This window comes from Pan troglodytes, chromosome 11, assembly GCF_028858775.2.
Source record: "Pan troglodytes isolate AG18354 chromosome 11, NHGRI_mPanTro3-v2.0_pri, whole genome shotgun sequence".
Taxonomy (NCBI): Eukaryota; Metazoa; Chordata; class Mammalia; order Primates; family Hominidae; genus Pan; species Pan troglodytes.
This window is the reverse complement of record NC_072409.2, coordinates 117,137,758-117,157,034: the sequence shown is the minus strand read 5'-3', so window position 1 is coordinate 117,157,034 and position 19,277 is coordinate 117,137,758.

Here is a 19,277-nt window from a genome sequence, read left to right as displayed (position 1 = left end):
TAAACATGGAAATATCCTCACTGCTATCTCTATGAACATTGTTATATCTACACCGCTATCTCTATAAACATGGAAATATCTACACCGCCATCTCTATAAACATGGAAATATCTACACCGTCATTTGTATAAACATGGAAATATCTACACCGCTATCTGTATAAACATGGAAATATCTGCACCGCGATCTGTATAAACATGGAAATATCTACACCGCGATCTGTATAAACATGGAAATATCTAAACCGCTATCTGTGTAAACATGGAAATATGTACACAGCTATCTCTATAAACATGGGAATATCTACACCGCCATCTGTATAAACATGGAAATACCTACAAAGTCATCCGTATAAACATGGAAATATCTACACAGCCATCTGTATAAACATGGAAATATCTACACAGCCATCTGTATAAACGTGGAAATATCTGCACTGTCATCTATATAAACATGGAAATATCTACAGAGAACTCTGTATAAACATGGAAATATCGGCACAGCCATCTGTATAAACATGGAAATATCTACAACGCTATCTGTATAAACATGGAAATATCTACACCGCTATGTGTATTAACGTGGAAATATCTCCATTGCTATCTGCATAAACATGGACAAATCCCCACCGCAATATGTATAAACATGAAAATATCTACACTTCTATCTCTATAAAGATGGAAATATCTACACTGCCATCTGTACAAACATGGAAATATCTACACAGTCATCTGTTGAAACATGGAAATATCTACACCGCTATCTCTATAAACATGGAAATAACTACACCGCTATCTCTATAAACATGGAAATATCTACACCGCTATCTCCATCGACATGGAAATATACACACCGTCATCTCTTTAAACATGGAGGTATCTACAACGCCATCTACATAAACAAGAAAATATCTACACTGCCATCTATATAAACATGGAAATATCTACACCGCCATCTCTATAAACATGGAAATATCTACACTGCCATTTGTAGAAAGATGGAAATATCTACACCGCCATCTGTATAAACCTGGAAATACCTACACCGCTATCTGTATATACATGGAAATATCTACACCGCAATCTGTATAAACATGGAAATATCTCCACTGCTCTCTGTATAAATATGAAATATCTAAACCGCTATCTCTATAAAAGTGGAAATATCTACACTGCTATCTGTATAAACATGGAAATATCCTCACTGCTATCTCTATGAACATTGTTATATCTACACCGCTATCTCTATAAACATGGAAATATCTACACCGCCATCTCTATAAACATGGAAATATCTACACTGTCATCTGTATAAACATGGAAATATCTACAGCGCTATCTGTATAAACATGGAAATATCTACACCGCGATCTGTATAAACATGGAAATATCTACACCGCGATCTGTATAAACATGGAAATATCTAAACCGCGATCTGTGTAAACATGGAAATATCTACACAGCCATCTCTATAAACATGGAAATATCTACACCGCCATCTGTATAAACATGGAAATACCTACAAAGTCATCTGTATAAACATGGAAATATCTACACAGCCATCTGTATAAACATGGAAATATCTACACAGCCATCTGTATAAACCTGGAAATATCTGCACTGTCATCTATATAAACATGGAAATATCTTCAGAGAGCTCTGTATAAACATGGAAATATCGGCACAGCCATCTGTATAAACATGGAAATATCTACAACGCTATCTGTATAAACATGGAAATATCTACACCGCTATGTGTATTAACGTGGAAATATCTCCATTGCTATCTGTATAAACATGGACAAATCTCCACCGCAATATGTATAAACATGAAAATATCTACACTTCTATCTCTATAAACATGGAAATATCTACACTGCCATCTGTACAAACATGGAAATATCTACACAGTCATCTGTAGAAACATGGAAATATCTACACCGCTATCTCTATAAACATGGAAATAACTACACCGCTATCTCTATAAACATGGAAATATCTACACCGCTATCTCCATCAACATGGAAATATACACACCGCCATCTCTTTAAACATGGAGGTATCTACAACGCCATCTACATAAACAAGAAAATATCTACACTGCCATCTATATAAACATGGAAATATCTACACCGCCATCTCTATAAACATGGAAATATCTACACTGCCATTTGTAGAAAGATGGAAAATCTACACCGCCATCTGTATAAACCTGGTAATACCTACACCGCTTTCTGTATAAACATGGATATATCTACACCGCAATCTGTATAAACATGGAAATATCTCCACTGCTCTCTGTATAAATATGAAATATCTAAACCTCTATCTCTATAAAAGTGGAAATATCTACACTGCTATCTGTATAAACATGGAAATATCCTCACTGCTATCTCTATGAACATTGATATATCTACACCGCTATCTCTATAAACATGGAAATATCTACACCGCCATCTCTATAAACATGGAAATATCTACACTGCCATTTGTAGAAAGATGGAAATATCTACACCGCCATCTGTATAAACGTGGAAATATCTACACCGCTATCTGTATAAACATGGAAATATCTACACCGCAATCTCTATAAACATGGAAATATCTACACCGCTCTGTGTATAAATATGAAATACCTAAACAGCTATCTCTATAAAAGTGGAAATATCTACCCTGCTCTCTGTATAAACATGGAAATATCCTCACTACTATCTCTATCAACATTGATATATCTACACCGCTATCTCTATAAACATGGAAATATCTACACCGCCATCTCTATAAACATGGAAATATCTACACCGTCATCTGTATAAACATGGAAATATCTACACCGCTATCTGTATAAACATGGAAATATCTGCACTGCGATCTGTATAAACATGGAAATATCTACACCACGATCTGTATAAACATGGAAATATCTAAACCGCTATCTGTGTAAACATGGAAATATGTACACAGCTATCTCTATAAACATGGGAATATCTACACCGCCATCTGTATAAACATGGAAATACCTACAAAGTCATCTGTATAAACATGGAAATATCTACACAGCCATCTGTATAAACATGGAAATATCTACACAGCATCTGTATAAACCTGGAAATATCTGCACTGTCATCTATATAAACATGGAAATATCTACACCGCCATCTCTATAAACATGGAAATATCTACACTGCCATTTGTAGAAAGATGGAAAATCTACACCGCCATCTGTATAAACCTGGAAATACCTACACCGCTATCTGTATAAACATGGATATATCTACACCGCAATCTGTATAAACATGGAAATATCTCCACTGCTCTCTGTATAAATATGAAATATCTAAACCTCTATCTCTATAAAAGTGGAAATATCTACACTGCTATCTGTATAAACATGGAAATATCCTCACTGCTATCTCTATGAACATTGATATATCTACACCGCTATCTCTATAAACATGGAAATATCTGCACCGCCATCTCTATAAACATGGAAATATCTACACTGCCATTTGTAGAAAGATGGAAATATCTACACCGCCATCTGTATAAACGTGGAAATATCTACACCGCTATCTGCATAAACATGGAAATATCTACACCGCAATCTCTATAAACATGGAAATATCTACACCGCTCTGTGTATAAATATGAAATACCTAAACAGCTATCTCTATAAAAGTGGAAATATCTACCCTGCTCTCTGTATAAACATGGAAATATCCTCACTACTATCTCTATTAACATTGATATATCTACACCGCTATCTCTATAAACATGGAAATATCTGCACCGCCATCTCTATAAACATGGAAATATCTACACTGCCATTTGTAGAAAGATGGAAATATCTACACCGCCATCTGTATAAACGTGGAAATATCTACACCGCTATCTGTATAAACATGGAAATATCTACACCGCAATCTCTATAAACATGGAAATATCTACACCGCTCTGTGTATAAATATGAAATACCTAAACAGCTATCTCTATAAAAGTGGAAATATCTACCCTGCTCTCTGTATAAACATGGAAATATCCTCACTACTATCTCTATGAACATTGATATATCTACACCGCTATCTCTATAAACATGGAAATATCTACACCGCCATCTCTATAAACATGGAAATATCTACACCGTCATCTGTATAAACATGGAAATATCTACACCGCTATCTGTATAAACATGGAAATATCTACACCGCGATCTGTATAAACATGGAAATATCTACACCGCGATCTGTATAAACATGGAAACATCTAAACCGCTATCTGTGTAAACATGGAAATATCTACACAGCTATCTCTATAAACATGGAAATATCTACACCGCCATCTGTATAAACATGGAAATACCTACAAAGTCATCTGTATAAACATGGAAATATCTACACAGCCATCTGTATAAACATGGAAATATCTACACAGCCATCTGTATAAACCTGGAAATATCTGCACTGTCATCTATATAAACATGGAAATATCTACAGAGAACTCTGTATAAACATGGAAATATCGGCACAGCCATCTGTATAATCATGGAAATATCTACAACGCTATCTGTATAAACATGGAAATATCTACACCGCTATGTGTATTAACGTGGAAATATCTCCATTGCTATCTGTATAAACATGGACAAATCTCCACCGCAATATGTATAAACATGAAAATATCTACACTTCTATCTCTATAAACATGGAAATATCTACACTGCCATCTGAACAAACATGGAAATATCTACACAGTCATCTGTAGAAACATGGAAATATCTACACCGCTATCTCTATAAAGATGGAAATAACTACACCGCTATCTCTATAAACATGGAAATATCTACACCGCTAACTCCATCAACATGGAAATATACACACCGCCATCTCTTTTAACATGGAGGTATCTACAACGCCATCTACATAAACAAGAAAATATCTACACTGCCATCTATATAAACATGGAAATATCTACACCGCCATCTGTATAAACGTGGAAATATCTACACCGCTATCTGTATAAACATGGAAATATCTACACCGCAATCTGAATAAACATGGAAATATCTACACCGCTCTCTGTATAAATATGAAATACCTAAACCGCTATCTCTATAAAAGTGGAAATATCTACACTGCTATCTGTATAAACATGGAAATATCCTCACTGCTATCTCTATGAACATTGATATATCTACACCGCTATCTCTATAAACATGGAAATATCTACACCGCAATCTCTACAAACATGGAAATTTCTACACCGTCATCTGTATAAACATGGAAATATCTACACCGCTATCTGTATAAACATGGAAATATCTACACCGCGATCTGTATAAACATGGAAATATCTACACCGTGATCTGTATAAACATGGAAATATCTAAACCGCTATCTGTGTAAACATGGAAATATCTACACAGCTATCTCTATAAACATGGAAATATCTACACCGCCATCTGTATAAACATGGAAATACCTACAAAGTCATCTGTATAAACATGGAAATATCTACACAGCCATCTGTATAAACATGGAAATATCTACACAGCCATCTGTATAAACCTGGAAATATCTGCACTATCATCTATATAAACATGGAAATATCTACAGAGAACTCTGTATAAACATGGAAATATTGGCACAGCCATCTGTATAAACATGGAAATATCTACAACGCTATCTGTATAAACATGGAAATATCTACACCGCTATGTGTATTAACATGGAAATATCTCCATTGCTATCTGTATAAACATGGACAAATCTCCACCGCAATATGTATAAACATGAAAATATCTACACTGCTATCTCTATAAACATGGAAATATCTACACTGCCATCTGTACAAACATGGAAATATCTACACCGTCATCTGTAGAAACATGGAAATATCTACACCGCTATCTCTATAAACATGGAAATAACTACACCGCTATCTCTATAAACATGGAAATATCTACACCGCTATCTCCATCAACATGGAAATATACACACCGCCATCTCTTTAAACATGGAGGTATCTACAACGCCATCTACATAAACAAGAAAATATCTACACTGCCATCTATATAAACATGGAAATATCTACACCGCCATCTCTATAAACATGGAAATATCTACACTGCCATTTGTAGAAAGATGGAAATATCTACACCGCCATCTGTATAAACCTGGAAATACCTACACCGCTATCTATATAAACATGGAAATATCTCCACTGCTCTCTGTATAAATATGAAATATCTAAACCGCTATCTCTATAAAAGTGGAAATATCTACACTGCTATCTGTATAAACATGGAAATATCCTCACTGCTATCTCTATGAACATTGATATATCTACACCGCTATCTCTATAAACATGGAAATATCTACACCGCCATCTCTATAAACATGGAAATATCTACACCGTCATTTGTATAAACATGGAAATATCTACACCGCTATCTGTATAAACATGGAAATATCTGCACCGCGATCTGTATAAACATGGAAATATCTACACCGCGATCTGTATAAACATGGAAATATCTAAACCGCTATCTGTGTAAACATGGAAATATGTACACAGCTATCTCTATAAACATGGGAATATCTACACCGCCATCTGTATAAACATGGAAATACCTACAAAGTCATCCGTATAAACATGGAAATATCTACACAGCCATCTGTATAAACATGGAAATATCTACACAGCCATCTGTATAAACGTGGAAATATCTGCACTGTCATCTATATAAACATGGAAATATCTACAGAGAACTCTGTATAAACATGGAAATATCGGCACAGCCATCTGTATAAACATGGAAATATCTACAACGCTATCTGTATAAACATGGAAATATCTACACCGCTATGTGTATTAACGTGGAAATATCTCCATTGCTATCTGCATAAACATGGACAAATCCCCACCGCAATATGTATAAACATGAAAATATCTACACTTCTATCTCTATAAAGATGGAAATATCTACACTGCCATCTGTACAAACATGGAAATATCTACACAGTCATCTGTTGAAACATGGAAATATCTACACCGCTATCTCTATAAACATGGAAATAACTACACCGCTATCTCTATAAACATGGAAATATCTACACCGCTATCTCCATCAACATGGAAATATACACACCGTCATCTCTTTAAACATGGAGGTATCTACAACGCCATCTACATAAACAAGAAAATATCTACACTGCCATCTATATAAACATGGAAATATCTACACCGCCATCTCTATAAACATGGAAATATCTACACTGCCATTTGTAGAAAGATGGAAATATCTACACCGCCATCTGTATAAACCTGGAAATACCTACACTGCTATCTGTATAAACATGGAAATATCTACACCGCAATCTGTATAAACATGGAAATATCTCCACTGCTCTCTGTATAAATATGAAATATCTAAACCGCTATCTCTATAAAAGTGGAAATATCTACACTGCTATCTGTATAAACATGGAAATATCCTCACTGCTATCTCTATGAACATTGTTATATCTACACCGCTATCTCTATAAACATGGAAATATCTACACCGCCATCTCTATAAACATGGAAATATCTACACTGTCATCTGTATAAACATGGAAATATCTACAGCGCTATCTGTATAAACATGGAAATATCTACACCGCGATCTGTATAAACATGGAAATATCTACACCGCGATCTGTATAAACATGGAAATATCTAAACCGCGATCTGTGTAAACATGGAAATATCTACACAGCCATCTCTATAAACATGGAAATATCTACACCGCCATCTGTATAAACATGGAAATACCTACAAAGTCATCTGTATAAACATGGAAATATCTACACAGCCATCTGTATAAACATGGAAATATCTACACAGCCATCTGTATAAACCTGGAAATATCTGCACTGTCATCTATATAAACATGGAAATATCTTCAGAGAGCTCTGTATAAACATGGAAATATCGGCACAGCCATCTGTATAAACATGGAAATATCTACAACGCTATCTGTATAAACATGGAAATATCTACACCGCTATGTGTATTAACGTGGAAATATCTCCATTGCTATCTGTATAAACATGGACAAATCTCCACCGCAATATGTATAAACATGAAAATATCTACACTTCTATCTCTATAAACATGGAAATATCTACACTGCCATCTGTACAAACATGGAAATATCTACACAGTCATCTGTAGAAACATGGAAATATCTACACCGCTATCTCTATAAACATGGAAATAACTACACCGCTATCTCTATAAACATGGAAATATCTACACCGCTATCTCCTTCAACATGGAAATATACACACCGCCATCTCTTTAAACATGGAGGTATCTACAACGCCATCTACATAAACAAGAAAATATCTACACTGCCATCTATATAAACATGGAAATATCTACACCGCCATCTCTATAAACATGGAAATATCTACACTGCCATTTGTAGAAAGATGGAAAATCTACACCGCCATCTGTATAAACCTGGTAATACCTACACCGCTATCTGTATAAACATGGATATATCTACACCGCAATCTGTATAAACATGGAAATATCTCCACTGCTCTCTGTATAAATATGAAATATCTAAACCTCTATCTCTATAAAAGTGGAAATATCTACACTGCTATCTGTATAAACATGGAAATATCCTCACTGCTATCTCTATGAACATTGATATATCTACACCACTATCTCTATAAACATGGAAATATCTACACCGCCATCTCTATAAACATGGAAATATCTACACTGCCATTTGTAGAAAGATGGAAATATCTACACCGCCATCTGTATAAACGTGGAAATATCTACACCGCTATCTGTATAAACATGGAAATATCTACACCGCAATCTCTATAAACATGGAAATATCTACACCGCTCTGTGTATAAATATGAAATACCTAAACAGCTATCTCTATAAAAGTGGAAATATCTACCCTGCTCTCTGTATAAACATGGAAATATCCTCACTACTATCTCTATTAACATTGATATATCTACACCGCTATCTCTATAAACATGGAAATATCTACACCGCCATCTCTATAAACATGGAAATATCTACACCGTCATCTGTATAAACATGGAAATATCTACACCGCTATCTGTATAAACATGGAAATATCTGCACTGCGATCTGTATAAACATGGAAATATCTACACCACGATCTGTATAAACATGGAAATATCTAAACCGCTATCTGTGTAAACATGGAAATATGTACACAGCTATCTCTATAAACATGGGAATATCTACACCGCCATCTGTATAAACATGGAAATACCTACAAAGTCATCTGTATAAACATGGAAATATCTACACAGCCATCTGTATAAACATGGAAATATCTACACAGCATCTGTATAAACCTGGAAATATCTGCACTGTCATCTATATAAACATGGAAATATCTACACCGCCATCTCTATAAACATGGAAATATCTACACTGCCATTTGTAGAAAGATGGAAAATCTACACCGCCATCTGTATAAACCTGGAAATACCTACACCGCTATCTGTATAAACATGGATATATCTACACCGCAATCTGTATAAACATGGAAATATCTCCACTGCTCTCTGTATAAATATGAAATATCTAAACCTCTATCTCTATAAAAGTGGAAATATCTACACTGCTATCTGTATAAACATGGAAATATCCTCACTGCTATCTCTATGAACATTGATATATCTACACCGCTATCTCTATAAACATGGAAATATCTGCACCGCCATCTCTATAAACATGGAAATATCTACACTGCCATTTGTAGAAAGATGGAAATATCTACACCGCCATCTGTATAAACGTGGAAATATCTACACCGCTATCTGTATAAACATGGAAATATCTACACCGCAATCTCTATAAACATGGAAATATCTACACCGCTCTGTGTATAAATATGAAATACCTAAACAGCTATCTCTATAAAAGTGGAAATATCTACCCTGCTCTCTGTATAAACATGGAAATATCCTCACTACTATCTCTATTAACATTGATATATCTACACCGCTATCTCTATAAACATGGAAATATCTACACCGCCATCTCTATAAACATGGAAATATCTACACCGTCATCTGTATAAACATGGAAATATCTACACCGCTATCTGTATAAACATGGAAATATCTGCACTGCGATCTGTATAAACATGGAAATATCTACACCACGATCTGTATAAACATGGAAATATCTAAACCGCTATCTGTGTAAACATGGAAATATGTACACAGCTATCTCTATAAACATGGGAATATCTACACCGCCATCTGTATAAACATGGAAATACCTACAAAGTCATCTGTATAAACATGGAAATATCTACACAGCCATCTGTATAAACATGGAAATATCTACACAGCCATCTGTATAAACCTGGAAATATCTGCACTGTCATCTATATAAACATGGAAATATCTACAGAGAACTCTGTATAAACATGGAAATATCGGCACAGCCATCTGTATAAACATGGAAATATCTACAACGCTATCTGTATAAACATGGAAATATCTACACCGCTATGTGTATTAACGTGGAAATATCTCCATTGCTATCTGCATAAACATGGACAAATCCCCACCGCAATATGTATAAACATGAAAATATCTACACTTCTATCTCTATAAACATGGAAATATCTACACTGCCATCTGTACAAACATGGAAATATCTACACAGTCATCTGTTGAAACATGGAAATATCTACACCGCTATCTCTATAAACATGGAAATAACTACACCGCTATCTCTATAAACATGGAAATATCTACACCGCTATCTCCATCAACATGGAAATATACACACCGTCATCTCTTTAAACATGGAGGTATCTACAACGCCATCTACATAAACAAGAAAATATCTACACTGCCATCTATATAAACATGGAAATATCTACACCGCCATCTCTATAAACATGGAAATATCTACACTGCCATTTGTAGAAAGATGGAAATATCTACACCGCCATCTGTATAAACCTGGAAATACCTACACCGCTATCTGTATAAACATGGAAATATCTACACCGCAATCTGTATAAACATGGAAATATCTCCACTGCTCTCTGTATAAATATGAAATATCTAAACCGCTATCTCTATAAAAGTGGAAATATCTACACTGCTATCTGTATAAACATGGAAATATCCTCACTGCTATCTCTATGAACATTGATATATCTACACCGCTATCTCTATAAACATGGAAATATCTACACCGCCATCTCTATAAACATGGAAATATCTACACTGTCATCTGTATAAACATTGAAATATCTACACCGCTATCTGTATAAACATGGAAATATCTACACCGCGATCTGTATAAACATGGAAATATCTACACCGCGATCTGTATAAACATGGAAATATCTAAACCGCTATCTGTGTAAACATGGAAATATCTACACAGCCATCTCTATAAACATGGAAATATCTACACCGCCATCTGTATAAACATGGAAATACCTACAAAGCCATCTGTATAAACATGGAAATATCTACACAGCCATCTGTATAAACATGGAATTATCTACACAGCCATCTGTATAAACCTGGAAATATCTGCACTGTCATCTATATAAACATGGAAATATCTACAGAGAGCTCTGTATAAACATGGAAATATCGGCACAGCCATCTGTATAAACATGGAAATATCTACAACGCTATCTGTATAAACATGGAAATATCTACACCGCTATGTGTATTAACGTGGAAATATCTCCATTGCTATCTGTATAAACATGGACAAATCTCCACCGCAATATGTATAAACATGAAAATATCTACACTTCTATCTCTATAAACATGGAAATATCTACACTGCCATCTGTACAAACATGGAAATATCTACACAGTCATCTGTAGAAACATGGAAATATCTACACCGCTATCTCTATAAACATGGAAATAACTACACCGCTATCTCTATAAACATGGAAATATCTACACCGCTATCTATATCAACATGGAAATATACACACCGCCATCTCTTTAAACATGGAGGTATCTACAACGCCATCTGCATAAACAAGAAAATATCTACACTGCCATCTATATAAACATGGAAATATCTACACCGCCATCTCTATAAACATGGAAATATCTACACTGCCATTTGTAGAAAGATGGAAAATCTACACCGCCATCTGTATAAACCTGGAAATACCTACACCGCTATCTGTATAAACATGGAAATATCTACACCGCAATCTGTATAAACATGGATATATCTCCACTGCTCTCTGTATAAATATGAAATATCTAAACCTCTATCTCTATAAAAGTGGAAATATCTACACTGCTATCTGTATAAACATGGAAATATCCTCACTGCTATCTCTATGAACATTGATATATCTACACCGCTATCTCTATAAACATGGAAATATCTACACCGCCATCTCTATAAACATGGAAATATCTACACTGCCATTTGTAGAAAGATGGAAATATCTACACCGCCATCTGTATAAACGTGGAAATATCTACACCGCTATCTGTATAAACATGGAAATATCTACACCGCAATCTCTATAAACATGGAAATATCTACACCGCTCTGTGTATAAATATGAAATACCTAAACAGCTATCTCTATAAAAGTGGAAATATCTACACTGCTCTCTGTATAAACATGGAAATATCCTCACTACTATCTCTATGAACATTGATATATCTACACCGCTATCTCTATAAACATGGAAATATCTACACCGCCATCTCTATAAACATGGAAATATCTACACCGTCATCTGTATAAACATGGAAATATCTACACCGCTATCTGTATAAACATGGAAATATCTACACCGCGATCTGTATAAACATGGAAATATCTACACCGCGATCTGTATAAACATGGAAATATCTAAACCGCTATCTGTGTAAACATGGAAATATCTACACAGCTATCTCTATAAACATGGAAATATCTACACCGCCATCTGTATAAACATGGAAATACCTACAAAGTCATCTGTATAAACATGGAAATATCTACACAGCCATCTGTATAAACATGGAAATATCTACACAGCCATCTGTATAAACCTGGAAATATCTGCACTGTCATCTATATAAACATGGAAATATCTACAGAGAACTCTGTATAAACATGGAAATATCGGCACAGCCATCTGTATAATCATGGAAATATCTACAACGCTATCTGTATAAACATGGAAATATCTACACCGCTATGTGTATTAACGTGGAAATATCTCCATTGCTATCTGTATAAACATGGACAAATCTCCACCGCAATATGTATAAACATGAAAATATCTACACTTCTATCTCTATAAACATGGAAATATCTACACTGCCATCTGAACAAACATGGAAATATCTACACAGTCATCTGTAGAAACATGGAAATATCTACACCGCTATCTCTATAAAGATTGAAATAACTACACCGCTATCTCTATAAACATGGAAATATCTACACCGCTAACTCCATCAACATGGAAATATACACACCGCCATCTCTTTTAACATGGAGGTATCTACAACGCCATCTACATAAACAAGAAAATATCTACACTGCCATCTATATAAACATGGAAATATCTACACCGCCATCTGTATAAACGTGGAAATATCTACACCGCTATCTGTATAAACATGGAAATATCTACACCGCAATCTGAATAAACATGGAAATATCTACACCGCTCTCTGTATAAATATGAAATACCTAAACCGCTATCTCTATAAAAGTGGAAATATCTACACTGCTATCTGTATAAACATGGAAATATCCTCACTGCTATCTCTATGAACATTGATATATCTACACCGCTATCTCTATAAACATGGAAATATCTACACCGCAATCTCTATAAACATGGAAATTTCTACACCGTCATCTGTATAAACATGGAAATATCTACACCGCTATCTGTATAAACATGGAAATATCTACACCGCGATCTGTATAAACATGGAAATATCTACACCGCGATCTGTATAAACATGGAAATATCTAAACCGCTATCTGTGTAAACATGGAAATATCTACACAGCTATCTCTATAAACATGGAAATATCTACACCGCCATCTGTATAAACATGGAAATACCTACAAAGTCATCTGTATAAACATGGAAATATCTACACAGCCATCTGTATAAACATGGAAATATCTACACAGCCATCTGTATAAACCTGGAAATATCTGCACTATCATCTATATAAACATGGAAATATCTACAGAGAACTCTGTATAAACATGGAAATATTGGCACAGCCATCTGTATAAACATGGAAATATCTACAACGCTATCTGTATAAACATGGAAATATCTACACCGCTATGTGTATTAACATGGAAATATCTCCATTGCTATCTGTATAAACATGGACAAATCTCCACCGCAATATGTATAAACATGAAAATATCTACACTGCTATCTCTATAAACATGGAAACATCTACACTGCCATCTGTACAAACATGGAAATATCTACACCGTCATCTGTAGAAACATGGAAATATCTACACCGCTATCTCTATAAACATGGAAATAACTACACCGCTATCTCTATAAACATGGAAATATCTACACCGCTATCTCCATCAACATGGAAATATACACACCGCCATCTCTTTAAACATGGAGGTATCTACAACGCCATCTACATAAACAAGAAAATATCTACACTGCCATCTATATAAACATGGAAATATCTACACCGCCATCTCTATAAACATGGAAATATCTACACTGCCATTTGTAGAAAGATGGAAATATCTACACCGCCATCTGTATAAACCTGGAAATACCTACACCGCTATCTATATAAACATGGAAATATCTCCACTGCTCTCTGTATAAATATGAAATATCTAAACCGCTATCTCTATAAAAGTGGAAATATCTACACTGCTATCTGTATAAACATGGAAATATCCTCACTGCTATCTCTATGAACATTGATATATCTACACCGCTATCTCTATAAACATGGAAATATCTACACCGCCATCTCTATAAACATGGAAATATCTACACCGTCATTTGTATAAACATGGAAATATCTACACCGCTATCTGTATAAACATGGAAATATCTGCACCGCGATCTGTATAAACATGGAAATATCTACACCGCGATCTGTATAAACATGGAAATATCTAAACCGCTATCTGTGTAAACATGGAAATATGTACACAGCTATCTCTATAAACATGGGAATATCTACACCGCCATCTGTATAAACATGGAAATACCTACAAAGTCATCCGTATAAACATGGAAATATCTACACAGCCATCTGTATAAACATGGAAATATCTACACAGCCATCTGTATAAACGTGGAAATATCTGCACTGTCATCTATATAAACATGGAAATATCTACAGAGAACTCTGTATAAACATGGAAATATCGGCACAGCCATCTGTATAAACATGGAAATATCTACAACGCTATCTGTATAAACATGGAAATATCTACACCGCTATGTGTATTAACGTGGAAATATCTCCATTGCTATCTGCATAAACATGGACAAATCCCCACCGCAATATGTATAAACATGAAAATATCTACACTTCTATCTCTATAAAGATGGAAATATCTACACTGCCATCTGTACAAACATGGAAATATCTACACAGTCATCTGTTGAAACATGGAAATATCTACACCGCTATCTCTATAAACATGGAAATAACTACACCGCTATCTCTATAAACATGGAAATATCTACACCGCTATCTCCATCAACATGGAAATATACACACCGTCATCTCTTTAAACATGGAGGTATCTACAACGCCATCTACATAAACAAGAAAATATCTACACTGCCATCTATATAAACATGGAAATATCTACACCGCCATCTCTATAAACATGGAAATATCTACACTGCCATTTGTAGAAAGATGGAAATATCTACACCGCCATCTGTATAAACCTGGAAATACCTACACCGCTATCTGTATAAACATGGAAATATCTACACCGCAATCTGTATAAACATGGAAATATCTCCACTGCTCTCTGTATAAATATGAAATATCTAAACCGCTATCTCTATAAAAGTGGAAATATCTACACTGCTATCTGTATAAACATGGAAATATCCTCACTGCTATCTCTATGAACATTGATATATCTACACCGCTATCTCTATAAACATGGAAATATCTACACCGCCATCTCTATAAACATGGAAATATCTACACTGCCATTTGTAGAAAGATGGAAATATCTACACCGCCATCTGTATAAACGTGGAAATATCTACACCGCTATCTGTATAAACATGGAAATATCTACACCGCAATCTCTATAAACATGGAAATATCTACACCGCTCTGTGTATAAATATGAAATACCTAAACAGCTATCTCTATAAAAGTGGAAATATCTACACTGCTCTCTGTATAAACATGGAAATATCCTCACTACTATCTCTATTAACATTGATATATCTACACCGCTATCTCTATAAACATGGAAATATCTACACCGCCATCTCTATAAACATGGAAATATCTACACCGTCATCTGTATAAACATGGAAATATCTACACCGCTATCTGTATAAACATGGAAATATCTACACCGCGATCTGTATAAACATGGAAATATCTACACCGCGATCTGTATAAACATGGAAATATCTAAACCGCTATCTGTGTAAACATGGAAATATCTACACAGCTATCTCTATAAACATGGAAATATCTACACCGCCATCTGTATAAACATGGAAATACCTACAAAGTCATCTGTATAAACATGGAAATATCTACACAGCCATCTGTATAAACATGGAAATATCTACACAGCCATCTGTATAAACCTGGAAATATCTGCACTGTCATCTATATAAACATGGAAATATCTACAGAGAACTCTGTATAAACATGGAAATATCTACACCGCAATCTGTATAAACATGGAAATATCTCCACTGCTCTCTGTATAAATATGAAATATCTAAACCGCTATCTCTATAAAAGTGGAAATATCTACACTGCTATCTGTATAAACATGGAAATATCCTCACTGCTATCTCTATGAACATTGATATATCTACACCGCTATCTCTATAAACATGGAAATATCTACACCGCCATCTCTATAAACATGGAAATATCTACACCGTCATCTGTATAAACATGGAAATATCTACACCGCTATCTGTATAAACGTGGAAATATCTACACCGCTATCTGTATAAACATGGAAATATCTACACCGCAATCTCTATAAACATGGAAATATCTACACCGCTCTGTGTATAAATATGAAATACCTAAACAGCTATCTCTATAAAAGTGGAAATGTCTACACTGCTCTCTGTATAAACATGGAAATATCCTCACTACTATCTCTATGAACATTGATATATCTACACCACTATCTCTATAAACATGGAAATATCTACACCGCCATCTCTATAAACATGGAAATATCTACACCGTCATCTGTATAAACATGGATATATCTACACCGCTATCTGTATAAACATGGAAATATCTGCACTGCGATCTGTATAAACATGGAAATATCTACACCGCTATCTGTATAAACATGGAAATATCTACACCGCGATCTGTATAAACATGGAAATATCTACACCGCGATCTGTATAAACATGGAAATATCTAAACCGCTATCTGTGTAAACATGGAAATATCTACACAGCTATCTCTATAAACATGGAAATATCTACACCGCCATCTGTATAAACATGGAAATACCTACAAAGTCATCTGTATAAACATGGAAATATCTACACAGCCATCTGTATAAACATGGAAATATCTACACAGCCATCTGTATAAACCTGGAAATATCTGCACTGTCATCTATATAAACATGGAAATATCTACAGAGAACTCTGTATAAACATGGAAATATCGGCACAGCCATCTGTATAATCATGGAAATATCTACAACGCTATCTGTATAAACATGGAAATATCTACACCGCTATGTGTATTAACGTGGAAATATCTCCATTGCTATCTGTATAAACATGGACAAATCTCCACCGCAATATGTATAAACATGAAAATATCTACACTTCTATCTCTATAAACATGGAAATATCTACACTGCCATCTTAACAAACATGGAAATATCTACACAGTCATCTGTAGAAACATGGAAATATCTACACCGCTATCTCTATAAACATGGAAATAACTACACCGCTATCTCTATAAACATGGAACTATCTACACCGCTATCTCCATCAACATGGAAATATACACACCGCCATCTCTTTAAAAATGGAGGTATCTACAACGCCATCTACATAAACAAGAAAATATCTACACTGCCATCTATATAAACATGGAAATATCTACACCGCCATCTGTATAAACATGGAAATATCTACACTGCCATTTGTAGAAAGTTGGAAATATCTACACCGCCATCTGTATAAACGTGGAAATATCTACAACGCTATCTGTATAAACATGGAAATATCTACACCGCAATCTGAATAAACATGGAAATATCTACACCGCTCTCTGTATAAATATGAAATACCTAAACCGCTATCTCTATAAAAGTGGAAATATCTACACTGCTATCTGTATAAACATGGAAATATCCTCACTGCTATCTCTATGAACATTGATATATCTACACCGCTATCTCTATAAACATGGAAATATCTACACCGCAATCTCTATAAACATGGAAATTTCTACACCGTCATCTGTATAAACATGGAAATATCTACACCGCTATCTGTATAAACATGGAAATATCTACACCGCGATCTGTATAAACATGGAAATATCTAAACCGCTATCTGTGTAAACATGGAAATATCTACACAGCTATCTCTATAAACATGGAAATATCTACACCGCCATCTGTATAAACATGGAAATACCTACAAAGTCATCTGCATAAACATGGAAATATCTACACAGCCATCTGTATAAACATGGAAATATCTACACAGCCATCTGTATAAACCTGGAAATATCTGCACTGTCATCTATATAAACATGGAAATATCTACAGAGAACTCTGTATAAACATGGAAATATCGGCACAGCCATCTGTATAAACATGGAAATATCTACACCGCTATGTATATTAACGTGGAAATATCTCCATTGCTATCTGCATAAACATGGACAAATCTCCACCGCAATATGTATAAACATGAAAATATCTACACTTCTATCTCTATCAACATGGAAATATCTACACTGCCATCTGTACAAACATGGAA